We start from the raw sequence: 22,646 nt of genomic DNA on the forward strand, positions 1-22,646 counted from the left end.
ATTGATGTACAAAAGCTGACAAGTCCCAAGGAATCTCATCAGAAGTTTTGGCACTTCTAGCACAACTTGCGTTATCCTTTCCATGTAATTTCTGCACCCAAATGATATCTTCATCTCCCCTGATTGTGCTTTTCTCTTTTTCTACTAAAAGAGAATAAGATCTGTGACGATGGCAGTTTCTTCTCATGGTTTACCAATACGTGAATGGGACTGCAGCAGCACTACCTCAACAAACCCCACTTTGTGCAGATGCAAATTCTGTGAGGATGGAGAAGGCAGCACAGGACAGGTAAGGGGTAGTCAAGCCACTTCCCTGAATGGAATACAAGATATAAGCCAAAGGCTTTCACTGAACTGGCAGAGACGGCACAGAGCTTTTCACCAGAGTAACTGTGTCTATTGTGGGTATGACTTGTTTTCCACTCCTAAAAGGCAGAGCTTTGCCAACAAAACTTTAAAGACCAACAGCATGGGTGTGGGGTACACTTTGCAGCACGCACAAGTGAAGTTAACCAAGGTCCCACTTCCTACCAATCCAATCCACACACCATTTATTGCTAGTACTAGATATTTCTTACTCTGATTAAGTCATACAGGCATTTCTGGAGCAGACTGTTCAGGCTGGCAGCCCTGCTACCAATCTTTTTTATTAATTTTTAAATCATTGGAAGTTTGTAAAGGTTGGAAAAGTACCAGGGACAAGCACTTCGATACAAGAGGCAGATACCTACTTTAAGAGCTAAAAACATTTCTAAAACACAGATATTTTGCTACAGGTTCAGGCAACCAGGCATGCAAATTGTATGAGATATTTACTATGGAAAGATCAAACCACTGAACCTAAAAACAAACAGAAATGAAAACCAAAACAAATAAACCATCATAACTAAACCCTTCCAGACCTAATAAATAAATAAATGAAACCAACAACTGAGTCTGAACCTCCTTGCACTAGACCTAATTACAGCAGAGCAGTTACAACATGTTTGGAGAGCACCTCACCTATACATGTGTGCTGGAAACAGGGCTCCATTCTCTCCTATTATCCCGAAGGAAGGTGGAAGGGAACAAAACTATCTTCCTCTGGAAACATACATAGGAAACTGAATTGAAAGTTTATTCTCCCTTGCACATATTACTTTTGCAAAGATGTTTCTCTGACTGCAAAACCTACACTGTAGCTGTGACTGTAATATTCATTTTCTTACTTAAATTCCCTGATTTTGAATCTCAATCAGTTCCTGATTTCAAGAACAAGGAAGGAATCGTGCATTTTTCAGATCATCTGTCATCTTTTGCATCTGAGTGCAAAACTGTGTTAACCCAAACGTTCCATTTCTTGATATTACTTTTGGGTAGCCCTTTCTCTGGTATCAAAAGGCCCAACATGGTGACCACACTGTCAGGAAAACACGAGGAAAGTAATAATCATCAGCCTACCAAATGACTTCCCACTGGCATATTAGAAATTTAGAGCTAAGGAATTTCTTCATGCTTGAGGGCTAACTCTTAACCAGCACCAGCCCATCTGTCATACATCATTTTATGTCTACTTTGATTCCTTTTTGCTACAAAAAAGGGAATGCACTTCAGAAATGTTGCAGACCACCAGATTTGTTTCATATATTATCAAAGCTAAACATTGAAGCATTTTATGGAGATTAAGAGATTAGAGTCCAGAAGGGTGTTTTTTCTTCTGTATGCAAGCCTCTCTTTTTCAGTCAAATTAAAAAGTGAAGTTCAAGGTATGTTGTTAATTCCTTAGGGGAAATGATACACAACCTACATGCACAAAGAAGTTGGCTTGTGAGTGGTTGTTTTTACAGCCATGGAATCTGTTTCAATCTATGTTTGTTTAACGAGATGCAAGTCTAACAATGGTAATTTGGTAGAAGCTTGTGCATTAAGTACATACAATAACAGAAACAATGGTCATAACTCCTTTCAAAGATACAAGGGCATCTACAAAATGACCAAAACATAAGCACTGCACTTGATTAGTTGTTACAAAACCCCATGTTCCTGTGAGCTTCATAATTTCAACAATCCATCTGTAAACACTAATTTTAGACTGCTGTTTCACATTCCAGTAATAAGTTACTGCTAGTGAAACTGGAACGAAATTTCATGTTTTGTGTCCTCACTCCTTTTATTTCATAAAATATCCTAAGTTAGAATGGACCCACAATGCCCACTGCCCTGTTTCGTGCCCACCGCCCTCTGTTGCGGACCCTGTCCCCATCCCCCAGCTGCCCCTCCCCTGGCACAGCTCCATGCCATTTAGGAAGATTTAGGTTGGATGTTAGGGGGAAGTTCTTTACTAGGAGAGTGGTGAGGTCCTGGCACAGTCTGCCCAGGGAGGTTGTGGATGTCCCGTCTCTGGAGGTGTTCAAGGCAATGGCTCAACATCTACATTTTGTTCTTACCACAGAGACCCAAAGCAACCTTTAGTCAAGACTGCATGGGAATTTTGGAACAGGCAAATGATTTCATTAGATGGGAATCAACCAAAAGACAAACGCAGCAAATATCACTGAGTTATCAACATTACAATTTCAACATTACAATTAAATTAACAACATTTTAAAAAAATACATCAAAATGCTATTAATATTAACAAACAACACACATACTTAGTGCACAAGCTTGTTATTGTTATTGTGGCCAATTTTGTTTGTCAGTTATACTGTAGTGAGGCCTGTCAATTGGGAGGTCACAGGGCATTTCCTACTATCTTCAATAATAGAGAGCTCCACATTTCAGATATATTTGGTCTTCATTAGCTGCAGAAATCAGTTAACCATCATTTAATCACACATATCTGGAGAGTGACTCATCAAATGTCAGGTGCTTAACGTGCTCCTCAAGTAACCGTCTAGCTGCCGATGTCCGTCCTTCCTTCCTTCCTCATCCATCTCCTGCACTATGCATAACTGATCACAGCAGTGGAAGGCTTGTGTCAGAGGATTAATATTGTTAGTTATCACAGTTAGAATTTATATCACTAAGAGAGATCTGCAGTGCCATAACTCTTGTACCACAAGCTACAGGCTGTCTCTGTAAAGAAAATAATTGAGAATGGAATTTCCTTCATGAGTTTGAAATCTTTTGTTTTCCTGGTAGCATTCTATCTATTCTTCAGTCAGCTCAACATAGGCTTATATGTTTATATATATATATATATATATATATATATATATGCATATATATATATATATATATATATATATATATATATATATATATATATATAAATTCAGGAGCTCCTTTCAGCATTTCTCTGAAGAAAAATTGCCTCGATCCCTACATTGGTCCAGATGGTAACTCAAGAGTTGCCCCACTCCTCCTGTCTACATAGCTGATAGTACCAGAAGAGCAAGTAAATACACTTTCCAAAGCAATGCATCAGCACCAGAGGTGAACTATCCAAGGAAGCTCCTAACATCTAAATTCTATAATAAGCACCAGAAGCAGAGGTTTTGTAAATGAAAACTGTTTCTTGAGTGTGTCAGTTGAGAACTTTGAATTTTCACACAGCTGCTGGGTTGGCAATAACAGGCAGTGGATTTCCTCATGATTCTTTTGAGTGCTGACATTTCAATCACAACAAATGTCCAGATGGTTGACTTCGACTGGAGGACCTGTTCTGAGAGCTGGTGGAACACCAAAGCACAACAGAAAATCAACAGGCTGAATGCACCTAACAACAACACAAGAAGGAGGAAAGAGCAACCTTCTAAAAGAAAATACTAAAGAAAAGAAAATTCCCATTACTAAAGCATCTTGCACAACGCCTTATAACCAACAGTCCATTTCCAGGCTCAACAATACAAAACAACAAAAAAAACCCTATAGAATCACTCTCTGTAGGAACATTTAACTATAAAAAGCACAGCAACACTGAAAACCACTGCACAAAGGAAAAAAAACAAACAGAGGGTAAATCACTCCCACTGAAATTACACAACCTGCTGAGAACTAGGGAGGCTACAGCAAGCTTCTTCCATGTTAGTGGTGACTGCTGACTCTAGCAATGTTGCTGTTAAAATACTTTGCAGGCCAACCAAAGCCAAAACTTTCCTTTTGGCTACTTTGCTTAAGCAGCAACTTAAAGCTATCCATCATGTAACCTCATAGATAGAATGCTTTTTTGATCTTCCAATAGGAAAAAGCATTTGTAGATGCATGCCCATAGAGAGCCAAGGATAACTGAAACTGCTGCAGACTTGAGGCAGGCTTTATGTACCAAAACATGGACAAGTTAATTACAAGGGCATCCTCAACCTCCTGTAAAATAAGGCCAACTTTTGTTTTGTTTTGTACACAAAACACTGCCACTAAATGCATCAGTAACACTTCTTCTCTGTAAGCCTCAGGAAATTGAATACAAATATGCAGATTTTACAAATAGGAGTGATTTTTAGCAGTTTAATGAGGTGAGAGAAGAAACATCAATACACGCCTCAGTCTTTACAACTTAATTCAAGTCTCTTGAACCGGTGGTGGTGGTGGGTTGATGGCTGCACTAGATGATCTTAGTGTTCTTTACTAACTTTAATGGCTGTAAGATTTTTATGATTCTATAAATTTTTATATGGACAGCTACTGGAATTCCCATTTTGTAGCTACTAAATCAAGTTCAGAATGAAACAGGAGAGTGTTTATTTGTTCAGTTTGGATGGAGGCACTTTAAGGAAAGAGTCAAAGAATGAAACTTTAATAATATCCAATCCTGGCTGTATTTGTTCCAGCCACAGTGAGGGAGCACATGGGAGGAGGGAAGAGTAGGGGTAATATTACATACCCTGTATTACAGATGAATAAATCAAAATAGAAAAGAGTAGAAGGAGGCACTCAGCGTTTCTTATTAACCCCAGCCAACCAGAGGAACCAACAGTCTTCAAGACTTTGGAGAATTCCTTTGTCTCATCCAAACTGGAAGTACAACTATACTTATGGAAATGCAGAATAAAGCACTGTAGAGAAAGTGGCTGCATCAATACGATTAAGGAAATCCTCTTCCTACAGATTGGTTTCCCCACCACAGTGCTGTAAATTCAACAAACCTCATTCAGTCTGGAGCTCTTTCAGTTAGCAACAACAGCAATAATATTAAGCAACCAAGGAATGAGAGCTGCCATTCCAAGTAATGCTGCAAAAATTAATAGCAAAACAGCAATAACTCAGAAGTCACTTGCTCTCCACAATTACCAAAATCAAACACCTGATTTGGAAAACTGCAGCAAGTTCTCAAATAAGTCTAAAAGACTTCAGAATATAAGAGCTATGAAAACAGTCAATTTCTGAAACTATTTATTATAGTCCCATCTATCTATATAAGTAAAAGCTACAAAAAAAAAAATAAATACAAAATAAAAAATAAAAAATTCCCAGAGTACCAGATGTTAGTTTCACCAAGGGGATATAGAATACATATCCGTGGTTGATCTATCTTGATTTTTCAGTGGAAGGACTCATTTTTGCCACTAGCCATCAACTGTTTCTGAAAGATATGTTTTGCTTTCACACGCTCACTGAACAAGCAATTTCAGAGTCACAGAATGGCAGGGGTTGAAAGGGGCCTCACAAGATCATCCAAAATCGTACACTGCAAATCCTACAGTTTTCGTTTTTGTTCTTGTGCTCTGAACTTTTAATGGAATATACTTACTAGATGTATATTTTTTAAAATTAAATACCGAGTTAAAACTGTTTTCACACTAATATCTGATAAAAAAGAAGTTGACTCCCCTGTAAATGTCACAAGTATTGCTTTACATTACCCTTCAGCATCAAAGCATTTTGGACTTACTGCAATTAACACCTTTGCTGACCACAGAAATCAAAGCAGAAAAACTTTAAAAATGCCTTTTCTTCAGTTACTTAAGACTGACTATATGTAAAACTTATTTAATGTAAACTTGTCACCTTTTCCATCAGCCTTAACAATCTGGAGAGCAGAATAAGCAGGCTTGTTTTCTGTCGACATGCTATTGTGTCAAGGCCGGTTATCTCTGCATTACTAATAACTGTCCTAATTGCCACTTCGAAATTATGTTTCTGCTAAAGGTAAAGTAGGAATTTCTGGCAGCACTGGCAAACGAAACCACTCATCTGGAGAACCCTTTTCTGTCCTTTTCACCAGGGGCTCTCTGAAGTCACTTTGCCATGATGTCCAACCATTTTCAGAACCAAATACCAACCTCTGATGGTCACAAGGTCCTCTCTCCCAGCTGCATAGCTCCGTGTCACTTCTTTGACATCACAGGTCTGGAAGGCTCCAAGTACAACCCCCTGTTTCTCTCTGTTTGTACACTTATTGGTTTACCATACACACAGCAACAACAAAAAGTATTATTTGGAGTAGAGAAATAAGCAGCTCTGGCTTACATAGGCTTAGAATGTGAAATATGGTTTAATAAAGCAAACTAGAACTCAGCTTGATGCTATCTCTTTAAAGTCTCCCATAACTAAAACTGCTTTAAAATGCTATTTCATACAGTAAGCTCAAAAGGCAGAGCTAAGTTAGAAAAGTAGGCTTAGAAACCTCGTATGTGGTGAAAAATCTAGCATCATCCAGCAAAGGGGCAAAACAGTTGCTCCAAAAGAACGGCTTTTTTCAGCCTCTTCTACCTAGACATGTAAAATTCACATGCTCTGATGCACTTCAGAAAGTCCTACCCTCACCAATAAATGCTCTCACAACAAAATATACAAGCAATCTATAGATAGACATATACACATACAGTATAGACAGGACCTTAAACTCGTAGTGGTGTCTGGTTCCATAACATATGCCCTTCTTATCAAATGTCATTTGTATTGCCATGCCTGCATCTGTCTGCACAGATGTCATCCCATGTAAAGAAGCATATGGGCTTAAGCTGACATTGTTAGCAAACAGGAAGAGCTTTTGGCAAGAGGAACTGAACATAAAGTGTTCTGCAGGCTGCCTCTCTTAACCTATCTTTGGTTGGCTCATCTGCTCAGCTAAAACTGGTAGGTTACTTTCTAAAAGGGCAGAGTGCCAACCTAACAGATGGGCAGGAGTAAAGTCATGCCAAAGAACCAGAATGTGCATCTAATTTGATAATTAGGGGCTGAATTTCCCCTTAGAAATATTGCAATGGCAATGCACACCAAGTTTCCAAGCTTAAGGGCAAAAAAAAAAATATGCTTCAGCCTATCCAGTTGCAGGTTAATTATGAACACTGAAGAAACAAACAACAAACAAATGAAAGAAAAAAAAAAAAAACATGGATAAGGGAGGAGACCAACCAAAGTCTCCTATCATTCAGGATTAGCATTCTTCAAGGAGAGATGAAATAGAGAGAAGGGGATGAAAGTAACAGTAAGATTAAGCCTTTATCCTGAAATAGCTCTCCACAAGGGACACCTGCAAATCTTGGCCAAAGCAGTTCTGTGGCCTTGCTGAAAATAATTTAGGCTGAACAGAGATAAAAGTAAGGAACTGATGACTACTTTACAAAGCATTAAACACAGCTTTCCTGTCCACAAGGAACAGCCAAGCTGATAGCTAGTAAAAGGCAAAGGACAAAGAGTGTTTATGGCTCAGTGGAAACCAAATATAAAAACGTATAGGGTGCTTGAAACTGTTGAAAATTATCATCTTGGTTTTGATACATAGTGATACATACTTGTGACTGCTAAAAGAAAACATGAACAGTAAAGGAGAAAAAGCTGAGAGCCCAACTGAAAACCTATTTCTAACATTTTACAAGCATTCATGCAATAATGCAGTAGTTGCACAAATACTCTAAAAATCTGTTAAAGCAGACTCTTCTCACGGACTGTTTTTCTTGAGTGTCTTCCCCTTTCCTTGCCTTTCTAAGGTCACTTTCTTCAGCAGGATAAATGCAAAGAGCCATGCAAGCCACAGATTGGTAAAAAAACAAACGAACATTGCTCTAATTCATTCTCCTCTTCCCACTCCTAAAGTGACTCTCTACAGATTTATAGCTTCTAAAACAAGAGTACTGAGAGTAATAAATACAATAGCAACAGCTAAATGGGATTTGCAAACTCAGATTTAGGATAAATAAGAATTTTAATCCTGCCTTTTTATCACATAGAGTTGTATGCGAGTATTACAAGAATGTATGTGAGTATTACAAGAAGTTAAGTGTTCTCTTACTGTCTCATATCTCCTACTTTGGGAAGCCGAATCTCAGAGAGGCATTTACACTGTTGCCAGAATGGAAATTAGCTCCCCAGCTCTGATTCACATCTTCACAGGAAAGCAGAAGATAGCCACGGGTCTAAAATGATATAAAAGTGATAGCTGATAAGTGCCTCCAATTGCATGCTCTGCTTTACAGACCTCCATTGAGACATCTTCCTCTGAAGAAATTTGTCAATTAAAATTGTTTTGTTCAGCTGTCAAACTCTGGCAAGTTACTTCCGTGGTATAACATGAGACTTAATTGGGCTTTTGTTTAATTACGATCAAGACAATGATGCTCAAATGAAGAACATAACATAGGCAACTGAGTGAAAGCAATCAATTAGGATGACCCTCAAGATGGCCTTTTGAGGGAGAAAAAGAGGCCACTCAAACTGGCCATAGGCTAAAAATGCAAAATATAAACCTGTTACTTCCTAAAATAACACAAGGCTCTAAAGAGCAAATAAATTAAATGACAGCAAGTGCAAAAGAGATTATCATTGTGAAATAAGGTGAAGATTTTATACTTCAGTGCAGCCGCCGTAGAAAAAATAGGAAAGTGTAGAATTAAGTTAGTTGGATTAACACGAATGCTTGTGACAAAATAGTGAAAATAAAAAATAAAATTAAAAAAAAAAACAAACACCAATCTAAAGATTTGATCCTGAGGGTTCCCAAATTCAGGACTAAAAGAACACAAGGGGTCCTAATTCAAGTTCTATGACAGTAACACAAGAGCTGGTGTGAAACCCACACAGAAACATCAATAGCAGGCCAGCAGCTGCATTTGCCAAACTAAACAAGTTTAATCAGAGGGGTAAAACCTAAAAACAAGTTTAAAGGCACTCACATTCAAGCATTACTTCAATCTTCGTGTACACTAAGAATTTCAAACTCACTGACATTATAGGCAAACACACACCCTGATAGAAATGGCCTTATACATATCCAGAGGTTCATTAGAATTCAAGATCATTTTATCTCCAAAGATTTCTAGAAAAGAAGAAAAAGTATTTGGAGCGTATCTGATGAATGGAACCAGAGCGTGACACAGCAGCAAGGGAAATCTATCAGAAGAATCCCTTTATTAACAATGCTTACAGACAGAAAATGAGACTTAACAAGACAGGACAGGCAAAAGGCTGAGCAGGACACAAAGCAATGGCCAAATGTTTGCCCATTGCAAGAATACAGGAACGTCCCAGAGGAGTTCTACCACACTGCTCTGGAAACTTAACACAGCTTTTTGCTTTAAAGTCTTCTGTCTACATTTACTCTTTACTTTGAAAAGTAATGGCTACCTCTGAAATCCAGCACAAATTATTTTTAGACCCAGACCTATGCTTTATGAATGGTAAGAGAATATGCTAACATGTAAGAGAGTATGCTGACATTCCAAGATTCAAAAGTGCTCAGCCAGCTTCATATTTCTTTTCACCCCCTCACCTGTAGAGAGATGATAAAAAGTGGAAGTATATAATAAAATAAATAAACTCTCACCTGTGAAAGTCAGGTCTGCTCCTTTCTCTGTAGCCAACAAAAATCTTCTATTCATTTCACTAACAAACCCAGAACAACCAAAATAACCCACACCATGATGCCACACATTGAGGACCAGCTCTCTTTTGATCTCTAGAAACTGAAATCACTAATCTGGTATTGGATGCTGCTCTTACAGCACATGCACCTCACTGAAAACATCATTTGAAAGCAGTGGTTCACAGCCATGAATAAGAAGTTATATAGCTAAGCAGGCTGCTTAGCTTGTATAAATTATCCAAGTGTACCAGCTACAACCAGAAGTACTATTTTTCTTTGCCCGCATGTTATCACAATAGCATATGCCATTGAATTAAATGAAATCTGAGAAAGTATCAGCTAGAAAGCAATCTTAGACATAGAGGAAGAAAAAAAAAATCATCACACAGGAAAAGAAAAAGTAGATAATCTGAGTAAAACCTTTATTACAGAAATTATACTGGTAAATTCTGAGAGAGATTGTAAAATTAATGGAAAAAACCCAGTGAGACAGGAAGCTTAAAGACAGCTAATCTAATATGCCTTTCATAACACAGGAAGCAAGCACACTACCAAAGAGATGACAAAACCAGGAATTATTTGAGGTGTTTACTTGTTCCCAGATCTAGCTAAAAAGAGTGTTAAAGGGACAGCTAAGCACATCAACCTTACCATTACAACTTTTTGATTTATAAGAAATCAGAGCAATTCATTCTGCAAGCCGTGATCCTATATGCTTAATACAACAGCACTTAAAACCACAAGTGCCAAGAGTCACTGTCACTTTCTTGCGCTCACATTAGAAACCGTATTTCCTCTTACAAATCAGTGTCCCCATCCTTCAAATTTCTGCTCACGTGAACACTGCAGTTTGGTCAGCAGAGCTGCAGGAGATGCTCAGAGGCTCTGGGATGGAATGCTTGCTGGTTGAGCTTCTGTACCTCCAGCACATAAGTATAGATTTACTAATCTTGAATCACTGAGTTGTAGTTCTCCCACTTCTAAAACACTGACATAAAGTGTGACGTATACCACAGTGCCAACATCTCCATATACAACTGCAATGCTAAGCCCTTCACACATCAGAATTAGTTTGGATTACCCTGGTTTCTCTCACACAAGACTCCGAGCCCCTTTTATCTAATTATGTCTCTCCACAGCTATCTCTAGATCTGAATTTAAACTAACCAAGCCTTAGTAACTATGCCTTATGGCCTTCCTCAGGAGAGGAAAAAACACCAAGTTATCACCATGATCCTGACAGGACAAGGAGAGAACAGTGCTCAGTGCTACCAGACACAGCAGTCGGGCGTCCTTACTGTTTCTCATTTCCTTTGACCTTACAGTTTGTCCTTGCGAAGTTCCCACTGTTGCCAAGTTAATGCATGAATGTTTAGATACACTTAGTACACAAGCTGTATGCATGAGCTTAGTGATGCCTTCTATGCACACTTCCACTGGCTTCTCAGAGCTACTTCTTCAGCCAAGAAGAGAGGGAAGCACACAAATCACTGAACACATGACACAAAAAGTTTCACACCCTGTAAAGATATACACAGACAAATACTGCAATTAAATTTAACATTTTTGAGACTCCTATAAGCCACCACTGCACGGACATATCACCTGAGAGTGATAACACCTGAGAGAGAGAAGATGCAGAGAGGGAACAGACTATGTCCAAGTCAAGGCATGACTTTTCCAATGGCAAATGCAATAACGGGTATGGTGATAGCAGCACAGAATACACTCACGCGTAGCATTAAGTAAGATAGCCTGACTTTTTTCTTCAGTTGACAGAACTACAGTTTCTGAGACACTGTGTTACACGTTTTCCTTTATGTCTCTATATGACCATGAGAGTAAGAGATCTATAGTTTAAAAACAAAACAAAAACAGAAGATTCAAATTCTCCTGAATCTCTCTTCCAAACAGGCAGAATACAACACCTGACATAACACAGTTATTCAAAACAGATTCTTCTTTGTCGCTTTGCACATCCCTCAGGTCACACTGAGGCTTGGCACTAGCACTGTCACATTATTATACTGGTCAACTTCTTTCAGGATTGAGCTGTGCACGTGGAGATAGCCACGCATGCCAGAGAAATAACTTACCAAGACACCAAAGGAGGAATCTCTACACTCAAGACATCACACAAATAGCCCCTATATGTGTTGGTTCTCCACAAGATGAATTTGGCACCTTGCTTAATGCATGCTTTTTTCAGATCTTCTTTCCCCATACACAACAGATAAAATCATAACACAGGTGTGAATGTAGCCTGGGCATCACACTGCAATGCAGATATAGCTGGGGCAGGAACGTCAGTATACAAGTAGATATAAGGCCTGTCAAGTGCCTTAGTATAAAGGAAACGAAATGCATATGAAAGTACTGGTACAGAAGTACAAGCTACTGCAAAGCAGATCATTTTGATTGACTGAAATTCCCAAAAGACTGTATTGCTACCAGTATTTACTTAAAAGATTTCTAGACTGTTTTTACACTGCTATCTTATCAGATTCTCTGCTAAATAATGGGTATTAAGTACGTAAACAAAAAGGAGAAAAAAGTCCAATATCAAATGGTTTTTATTTCAAATATGTGAATATACACGTGTTCAAAATACACATACACGTATTTTAAATTTCAAATCCCTATGGAGAAAGGGACCTAACTGATCACAAAGCCAGAGCCTTGTCCAGTTTCCTGACAGATGCTTAACCCCTTCACCGAATGCTCTAAAGATCTGCCTGGGGTTATTTTAACTTGGCCCCCACAGCAAAGCTACGATTCTTGAGAACCTGGTACCATTAAATCACAGAGATCACTACCAGAAAGTTTTTCCTAGTAAGCAGTTTGGATTCTGTCTTAATCTTAAATAATCTTCAGATTATCTAAGGGTCTCATCAACAATTAAGTTTTAAACATCATTTTATTTTCATTCCCATTTTTTTAACTTCTCTAAAAGGTATTTAACAAAACTAACACCCCTACCATTCTCAAACTGTTACCACAGTGCTCTCAGGCTGTGGTGGGCCAAGTCTTCAAGACAGCTATCTACAACGCCATTTTTCCATTCCATCCTCCATCACTTTGTTTGACGTACAACATGGAGGGACTAAGAAGCATATATTTATATAGCATATATATGTTCACTTATTTATATAAATAATATATACATCCCATCCCTGGAGTCATTCAAGGCCAGGCTGCTTGAGGCCATGGGTAACCTGGTCTAGTGGGAGGTGCTCCTGCCCATATCAGGGGGTTGGAACTACGTAGGCTTTAAGGTCCCTTCTAATCCAAACAATTCTGTGATTCTATGAACAAAAACATGAGAACAGAGTAAGCAAAATTAAGATGCATTTAACAGTAGACTTGTATTCTGAAGCCAGCTTTATTAGCATGGAAGTTACAGTATTAAGTGAGCTCCAACAAGCTTGCAGCCTTGCACTCATGAATTTCTCAACACATTACTCTGGAGGGGGTAGAAAGGAAGTGCAAAATTTCACAGCAGCATGCAGCGTGTTAGCGATACTTGTCAGGTACACTAAACGTACACTGCTAACATAAAAGCTAAGATCTGCATTAACAAACTTGTTTTGGAACACAAGCTGAAAATACAAAAGTAGGAAAGAAACCTTCTATAATATCAACGGAGGTTAACAATGCTGACTAATGTAGCAAAACACCTAATTGTCTGCAATGTGTACCCACCCCTTTCCAGACATTCTGACAGATTAATTAGCACATGGGCGATGATCTTCATTTATAAATCAGGTTATAAGAAAGCTGTAAGAACATATCAATATATCTGGAAAAAGAAACACTTGTTCATCATACGAAACATCTGAGCCATCATCAGGCAAGGCTTAATGTTTTCTTTCAGCAGTGAAGAGATAAGAAAGTATATCGCTGAAGAAGTGTGTTACAAAAGCAGAGAGATGCTCTGTGAGTAACAGTTTTAGCCTGGTACAACAGCAAAAGAGACCAAAAAGTAAAACCAAGTAGAGAGACTCTCCTGCTCCAGGCTATGACATTCTTCTTCCCTCCAGGGAAACACTCATCATTTTGCAAGGTCAGACCCTGAGGTGGGATCAGTAATACCCTAAAATGCACAGGTTTATGAAAATCTACTAAATACAGAATTTTTTTAAAAAATACTTAAGAAATGTATCCGCTACAGAGGAGTACAGCCTATGACCAAAGAAACCAAAATCCTAAGAGCATGTTAGTTCCCCCAGCACACCCTCTGCCTACTGAAGCAAACCATTCCTTCTCTTCTCCAGCTAGATTCAACAACAGGAGGAACTTTGAAAATGTTAATTATTAAATGAGAATCTAACTGCGTATACAGCTCTGTATTTAAACACTTTCCCCTACATAACATTTAGGATGAAACATTAACACACATACCAAAAATCTTAAGGGATGTAACAGACAGTGTTAGCTTTGAGTTTCAAATGGTAGCTTTTAAGTGCCACTCATCAGAAAGTAAGTTAATTTCTTTTAAAAAATGGAAGTGAAATCAATAACAATGAACACACTTAATTTGTGGTTGGTAAACGTTAATCTGCCTCAATAATCCTGTCCTGCAATATTTTGGTTCTATTTTATGAACAAGATCTCAAACTACACACAAATATATTCCAGGGCACCAGGCTTCCACTGGAAATGTGGGCATGTGGAAGCAAACTTGCAAGAAGACCCTGCCACTGCTTTTCTGTTTCCATAAAAAAATACATGAAAGCAAGAAGCAGCAGCATGCAAGTATCAATACTATGATTTAACCTCCTCTGCTATCACAGATTCCCACAACACAGTCTTGGCAAGAGTGCGTGGAATCACAGGACCTATACTCAAATATGTCTACGTGAGCCATTTTACTCACAAGCAGAAACTCGTGCCCTGCCTACTCTCCATTCTGAGCTCTGAAGCTCTGCTAATACTTCTGTTTACCAGCAAAACACTGCATTAGCCTACATCTTAAGTGAGCGGCCAACTTCTTTCCCACTAAGTTAATTAAATAATTTTTGAACGCAGACTGAATTTTCACAAAAGAATGGAAACAGAAACTCATCCTATCTAGTAGCTCCAACTCCCTTTAAGTGTGCCAGACAGGAAAGGGGAAAATAAAATAGCTCTGATCATTTCAGATGCCTCCTTTCCAGGACTTCTGAAATAAACCCCCATCATCCTCAAAGATCACAAAGATTCTCCTTCCTGTGGCAATTCTGTTCATGCTGAGCATTCCGAAAGCTTTTAAGAGAGGAGACAGATTTTCTCAGAAATCTGTATTTGAGATAGGAGTTTAAAGCTCTGTTCCCACTGAAGGCATCCAAAAACATACTTGATTTCAACACATGATTAATTTGGACACTGGATATGTAACTTTTTCTTCTTCTCTCCCTCCACCTTGGAGAACAACAGGCCCAAAGTTTTGTGTAGAAATTCCTTTACACATTGTCTCACCTTTAAAGGACCTGAGATAAGCACTGCATATCACACATGCAGGAACTGCAGGGTTTCTACTGCAAGCAGGATGCAGTTTTGCTTTGAAAGAATAAATGAAAGTGCTGAGTGAAGGGGTCTCCACAAAAACATCGTGTAGTCGTAGCTGTAAAACAGAGGATCTGGCCCCTACGAGTTGAATCTCTGATTGGCAAAGCCCCCTGATTTTGCCCAGGCTAGTCCAAAAGCCTAGCTTAATTATCATCATCAATAAAAAGCTAAAGGCATTTTATCTACAAGGTAGTGAATGCCTCCTCTCAAAAGAGGGAGTTCTACGATAAGAGCTAATCTAAAAAACCCAAGGAATGCAAACTATTTTCTCAGTTGTAAAAGCTGAAGGAATTGCACAAACACAAGTTAAAGCAACTGCTGGTGACTTCTCGCTTCTCCTACACAGTCAGCTTAGCCAAGGCTAGTGCTCTGACTCAAGTCCCAAAGAAAGGCATCGCTTTGATGTACCTGCATGAAAACACACACATTTCCATTCACTTCATTTTCTGAGTTCAGAAAAGCAATGCAACGCCATCTTCAAGGTAACTTTAACCCTTTCAGCGGGGAAGTTAGAAAATCAATTCATAAGAAATAAACTTTCTGTGAAGCCTGAGTATATATAAAAACCACGCTATTTCAATTCCACCTGCACTAAGTAGAACCACTGTAGTGGGTTACAGGAACTGTTACAGTGGGCCAAATCACCTGCCACTGCCCTGCTTCTAACAGCAGCTTGCCCTACATCCCCTCAAGAAAACATAACAAGCATCACAGTAGACACTTGTAGCATGATCTGTCCTAAGGGAAATTTCTTAATCCCTGTCAGATAGTGCTTGATTTATGCCCTAGAGCACCATGGTTAGCATCCCTTCAGCTAATAGCTGGAACCGTTCCTTCCACCTCTATGAGCATGTCAGTTTCCTTTTTCATCCTACCAGGCTGCTGGTTTGTATGATCTCCTTTGACAACACGTATTACCATTATTTGCATTAAAAAATAACTTTTAAAAAGTGATCTAGCACTATTATATATCCTGCCTTACAAACTACTCCCTACATCTAGACAGCGTACTGCACAAAGGGTACTTAGCATTTACTAATAGACAATCATTATTTTATATATGTATTATTATCCTACCTCCTCTTATTGATCCCCCTGAAATGAAACTAGGCTTACATTTTCAGTTCAACTATATCTAAGTATTTTCCGATCTCTCTTCTTTGATAGGAGATCACAAATTTAGAATTCCAGGGGAATTTAAGCATGTTTAATAATCTCCATTGTGTCACTACCACAGCATTTCACAACAACCACAGCTGTTTTCTTCTGCCTGATGCTAAGCGTTAAGAAGGTACACAGGTTCACATGAAACACTGCTATAGTCTTCCTCCCTACCTTAATACAGTTAACTTACAGTCCAGTAACATGAACGAGTAATGTGATTATTCCCTCCAACATGCATATTCTTGAATTTATCGACATCATCTGCTATGCTTCCCTTTTACCCAGCTTTCTTGGATTCCCTTTACAATTTCTCAGTCTTCTCCAACCTTGCCTAATCCAAATACTTTTGCATCATTAGCAAGTTTTGGCACAGCATCATTCACCTAGTTTATTAGATCACCAACATACACATTCACCACCCTCTTTTCAGAGTTGTTTCTCCATCATCTGGTAATTTAAGGTTTACAGGCAAAAAAAATAAATAAATAATAATAATAAAAGAAAAGAAAAAGGGTTCTTAGTCATAAAGGGCATCATTTCAGCAAGGTACTGGTGAAATAAACAGGAAAGGAGCATTCTTTGAGAACTAGGAAGCAGGGTTGCAGTTTCCAAAAGCCTGGCACTGAACAAAGGTCAGTATCTAAACTTCTGATTAGCAACGCCCCCATGCTATAGAACATCACAGTGGGCTGGAGGACAGCATTCTCCCGAGTATATCACCCCCATCCAACATTTCACACACCTGACTCTCTCAAGAAAAATCCTCTGTTTAGAAACTCTTTTTAGAGCTAGTTAAATTTATGCTTAATCAGTGGTAAATTTGGAGTCTCGATTTTTTTCCAAAAGTTGCTCATCTATAGTGGATTATAATACATATAACTGCTTACTAACTTCAATGACAATAACGACAGTGGAAAACACATTCCTTTTATGTACACCTTTTGCACTGCATCAGTCTGGAGCCCTTAATTCCAGGTGACACGTCCAGCATTGATAAGAGTTGGCCTTGAGAAATACTTTGAAGAGCAATCTTGAAGCCTTTTTGTTTTTGTTTTTAAACTCTTCTCTGTATCTAAAGCCAAAAATACCAATCAATGTAGCTCAGAAGGTAAACCACTGCATCTACATAGTTGTAGCACCTTCAATTGACCACCAGCTCCCTAAGATGAGGCCAAATTTCATAACAGTATGCACTGACAGCTGAAATTCTAATATTTCTACTCCTTTTGTTTCTTTACACACAACCACCCTTGAATTCATAAAGTTTGCTTAAAAAAATGTTCCACTGTATGCCGACAAACAAAACAATAATAGCAAATTTATTGAAAATCATCCTCATCTATTCAAAAGGAAAGTAACTCAACCACAATAATGTGCACAAACTAGAAGTAAAAGGCATAATATGAACCCACTGGAATCAGACTATTTCTTGAAAGAGATGAAGCCCAATCAGGAAAACTCCCATAACCTTACTGAGGCCTAACGCCACCCTTCTGACACTTAAACACACAACTCAATCCTCTGACACTCCAGTGGCATCCTCACCCCACACACACACTGCCCAAGGCAGAGGGACAGGGGCAGAGTGATGGGGGACAGCTTCTGCCTTAAGGCCCGCTCCTACATCTGTAGGTAACCTCATAAACTCAGAGCATGCTGCAAACCAGCAGGCTGTGCAGCATCCCCATGCAGAAGCTGGGCAGCATGGGTGGATAAATGATGCTTGCTCTGGGCACACAGAGAAGCACAGACACAGGCAGCCAAAATCACCCCATGAGTTTTGAGGGCTCCAGCATTAGGCACAGGAGGGCAAACACGCCAAGATGGAACAGAGCTTTTTCAGACAAAGTTTCAGAGAACCTCAAACACGGATTCCTCACACGAGGAGCAACAACTGCAGTGTCACCACATGTCACCAAGATCTGCTCTTCTGGAGCTCCAGAGGGCAGGAGGCCAAGGTGTGCTGCAATTGCAGTGGACCTGGACATCAAAGAGACTTTTTAGCATAAAAGTTAAGCCTTTATCAAAATCTTCTTATAATTGAGCTGGATACACATGCACAAATATATTGCATACTATATATTATGGCATAGTTCTTGTGTACTTGTCTGTAGCTATTAATAATAAAGAAATTCCACAGTTTCCAAAGCAGCATTCATGAATATGAATTTAAGCACATGGGTGAGTCTTTGAAGGACTAAGACTTGCGACCCACTGAGAACTTGCTACGATCTGCACATCAGCAGCAGTAACATCAGAAACACAGAATCAAACACAGCCTTACTGAGTACGAGGAGAAACAAGTGAAGACCAACCCCTTAGGCTGCAGCGGTACCAAACAGACTTAGAACAAAGAAACAGCATAGTTAGCAGAAGTACGTAAGCAAATATTTTAAAATATATATATCAAATACTTTCATCAAGACTGGAGGAGCCACTGGAGGCCAAGGCGATCTGCACAGTGCACAGGAACAGATCTACTTCACAGGAAGCCAATCTGCTCTTACACTGTGCTAAGTGACTGACAGGCTGGACAAGGATGGTCAGGAGAGCAATCAAGGCAAGCAACATGGATTGGTTATCAACTCTGCTCCAAAACTATTTCTTCTGCTATTACCAAAACGTTTATCAGACCTGCTTAAAACCATTCACCAATGTAGACAGAGAAGCCCCGCAGCCCCAGCTGACACCATGGCACCCTCAGGGCCAGCACTCCACAGCCATGCCCTCAAGCCCAGCACACACAGGTGCCACAGAGGACCAGATGGCCACAGGCCCAGGGAGCACCTTCTTGCTGATGAGGACACTTAAGCAGCACTCCCAATGCTCCTACTGCCACCCATTGCATACACACAAGTGCCCTCTGCCTGCGAGCAGCTCTGGCACAGCCTCCCTGAAAAGCTGAACAGCCTCTGAACAAAAAGTTCACAGAAGCGCTGTCAGCAACAGAGCAGGGCCTACAGCTTATTTGCATTGCTCTGATACCAACATGCCGAATGTTACACCATATAAAGAGTGCTGCCTGCCAGTCACTGACCTTCCAGAGAGTGAGGGATGTGTGATCCCCATGGACTGAACATCACAGCCCGACAAGTGGCCCCCAAAGTGCCTTCCCCAAGATGGAGAAGCCGCAGGTGGCACTTGGGGGTGGGGGGAGCCATTTTACAGGCAGATTTCCCCGGCTCCAAGGAACTTCAGCATGTAACAGTGGTGTTTCTGGAATAGCCGGAGCCAGCAGTGGTTAAGAGCTCGAAGGAAAAGAGAGAAGCGGCTTCTGGCAGAACTCTTTCTTTCAGCTATGGTTTTAGGCGACGTGCCAGAAATCCCAGAAAACTTTCTGGGCCGGCAGCACGTTGAATCAGAGCTTCTACCGACCTCCGTTTGCTTCCACCTCGGTAAAGTTACCAACAGCCGAGGAGATGCTCATGATAGAAGCATGTGGTAACGTGATGCAAATCACAGATAAAGCCCTCTCGATAGGAAGACGGCAGCACACGGTCCGTCTACACGCCACACGTACATTATGTAAGCCCGTCCCAAACACGCTCCGTAAAGCGAGCCCGGAGTCCTCCCGGTCACCGCCGCTGTGCCACTACCCCCGGCCCGGGCACACCTCGGTGCAGCAGTAACAAAGGCGAAGGTACCGGGTCGGAGAGAGCCGCGGGCACGGCGACAGAACCCGAGGATCTGCGAGCACCCACCAGCGCCGCGTGTCCCGCAGATCGTACCCCGCGGCCGGCCGGGCTGTCCGAGCCCGCTCATGGCAGCTGGCCGGCTGGCACTCCCTGCCCGAGCTGAGCTATTTTCGTCGGTTACGAGCGGCGAGGAGCTGCGAGAGCAGCGCGCAACGAGCGACGAACCCCGCGGCAGCGCTGCCCGCAGCACGGAGCGGAACGCGCTCCCGGGACGGCTCGGAAGGCGGCGGGACCCAAGTGCGGCCAACTCGGCGGCGGCTCCTTACCTGCTGGGCGGCGGCTCCGGCTTCGTGCGCTCCCGCGGGAGGCGGCTCTCCCGGCCCGGAAGGCGGCCGCCTTCCTCCCTGGGGGAGACCCGCTCCCGCCGCCCCGGCCCGGCCACGGCGAGCAACTTCGGCGGGGCGGGCGCAGCTGGGGCCGGCGGCGGCGGCGCGGGGGGCCGGAACGCCCGGAGCTGCTGCTGTTGCCCGAGGGCTGCGGGCAGGAGGAGGCCGGCCGGGAGGGAGAGAGGGAGGGGACTGCCGTCCCGCGGGGGCGAACGAGCGAGCGAGCCGGAGGCGGCGGGGCCGGGGCCGGGCTGGGGCCGGGGCGGCGCGGGGAGTCACGGCCCAGGAATGCCAGGAATGTGGGGCGGCCGCTGCGGCCGCGGGGCCCGGAGACGTCGGGACGCGACTTGGGATTTCTTTTTCTTTTTTTTTTTTAAATTCTTTTTTTCTTTTAATTCTTTAAAAAATATTTTTTCCCCCGCCCTAACGAAAGAGGAGGGCAGAAACCCACCCAGAGGAGGAGAAGGGAAGAGGAGGGAGGAAGAGGAGGGCGCAGTCCACTGCCAATGGGGGCGGCCGCCGGCAGCAGCCTTCGCAAGGAGAGCGGCGCTGCCAAGTTTTGGGCAGATCCGCCGCTCCTGCCCGCCCCTTTCCCGCCTCCCGCCGCGCGTGGCGAAGAGGGGACGGCCCGGCCGCGGCCTCCGCGCACGTGTCCCGGCCCGCGGCGGCGGGGCCCCAGCAGGGGCGAGGCCGAGGCAGGGATGGGGCGAGGAACGGCGCGGCTCGGCACGAGCACCTTCGGAGGGACGTGGGCCGGAGGAGCCTGGGCGGGAGTGGGCCGGAAAACTCCTGCGCGCTCCTCTGCCTTCCTCGCGTAACTCCCTGTTAATCTCTCGTGGTCTGGAGTTAGTAACATCAGCTCTTCTGCCACCCCCCTTCTCCCCACACACAGACATTCGGTCTTTTCTCCATTGTAGCACTTTCAGCCTCTCTTGCTCACTGCCTGACTTTCACCTCCCACAGGGGGGTTATTCCTCACGCGGCAGCACTGAGTGAGAAGCAGTGGTGGAGCCGTTCCACTCTTGTGGCAGTGCACATCGCTGGAGAACAAGCAGTGCATAAAGCTGCTTTCAAACTGCATGAAGCATTCAGGATGCCTGGTGCTGGTCAGGTGTGGGAAAGGAGAAGGGGCAGAGTGCAGCAGGCAAGGAGCACCATCACTGCCTTGGGCAGATCACACCAGGCCAGAACGCTTAAGATTGGTCAATTAGTAATGACATGAGGCCTCACTTGCTTGTCATACCTGATGGTCAATTTGCAATTCCTTTTGCATTATATTACAGTGTTACCCACATTCTCAAAAGCATAACTAACTACTAGTAGGACACCTGTGTAAACATCAGGTGGAGGTGTCCCTCTAAAACCGTGACAACAGGACTTCTACAAACTGGAAAGCTATGAAAAAATAGTACAAACTGAGGATTGAAACTATTTTTTAGTTGCTGAGTATTTTTGCTTCTTGTACATTTTACTGAAGGAGTACGTGAATAGATTCAGTGGAGTCAGTATTAATCGGATTAATAATAAGAGGATCAAGAGCTGAGAGAGAGAGAAATAGCGTGGATTCTTGATTTTGATAGATAAGTAATTGTATTTAAATACTGTGTATTGAATCGTGGGCCCATGCCTTACCTCTGGCATAATATTAGTATAATTATATTTTGCAAGGTGAGTCCTTTTCATCTAAGACTTTCAAGTGTTTTATAAGTGCAGACCTTAATGGAGTAAGTAATTATCCCCATTTTACATAGGGCTACACTGAGGCATTCAGAAGTGACACCATTTAAGATTGTTACTTGAACTAGATTAGACCACATATAGATACAGAGCTTTCAGTAGCGATCTGGAAGCACCATCAGGTGTCAGATGATAAGATGGAGCTCAGAGCTGCTGTGCTCTGAAGTTACACAGTTCAATTTTATGCCAGTAAACAGCTTCCCCCTCCCGAGTGGAAAGCTGCATGAGAGAGCAGCATGCACCAGAACTCAGACTGAACTTGTTAGATTCCTGTCGTGTTCTCTGCACAGTGAGAGAGGAGTAAATTCTTTGTGTTTAAGATGGTAAGGATTGACTTTTGCAGCTATGCCTCAACGTGAGCTTGTGGTTTAGCAGCTGCCCACTTTTACTTTCACGGTCCGCATTTGAAGAAAACTTATTCAATGACCTTAATTGCATATGAAGTTGCAAGAA

The 22,646-nt window shown here is 41.8% G+C and overlaps 1 protein-coding gene across 3 annotated transcripts in view; it reads right to left on the reverse strand.

Annotated features, from left to right (window-relative positions):
- The window catches only part of PTPN14 (protein tyrosine phosphatase non-receptor type 14), a 103,244-nt gene extending 82,118 nt beyond the window's left edge, over positions 1 to 21,126 (reverse strand). For 2 of the 3 annotated variants that reach the window (XR_011903085.1, XM_072332027.1), the window contains exon 1: positions 20,397 to 20,643. The gene's annotated coding sequence lies outside the window, so the exon portion shown is untranslated. Of the gene's footprint in view, positions 1 to 20,396; positions 20,644 to 20,907 lie in introns of those variants that run through there. The other variant, XM_072332028.1, reaches the window with a different exon arrangement.
- Between the last annotated feature and the right edge of the window lie 1,520 nt (positions 21,127 to 22,646).

Source organism: Excalfactoria chinensis, chromosome 3 (assembly GCF_039878825.1).
Source record: "Excalfactoria chinensis isolate bCotChi1 chromosome 3, bCotChi1.hap2, whole genome shotgun sequence".
In the NCBI taxonomy this organism is placed as follows: domain Eukaryota; kingdom Metazoa; phylum Chordata; class Aves; order Galliformes; family Phasianidae; genus Excalfactoria; species Excalfactoria chinensis.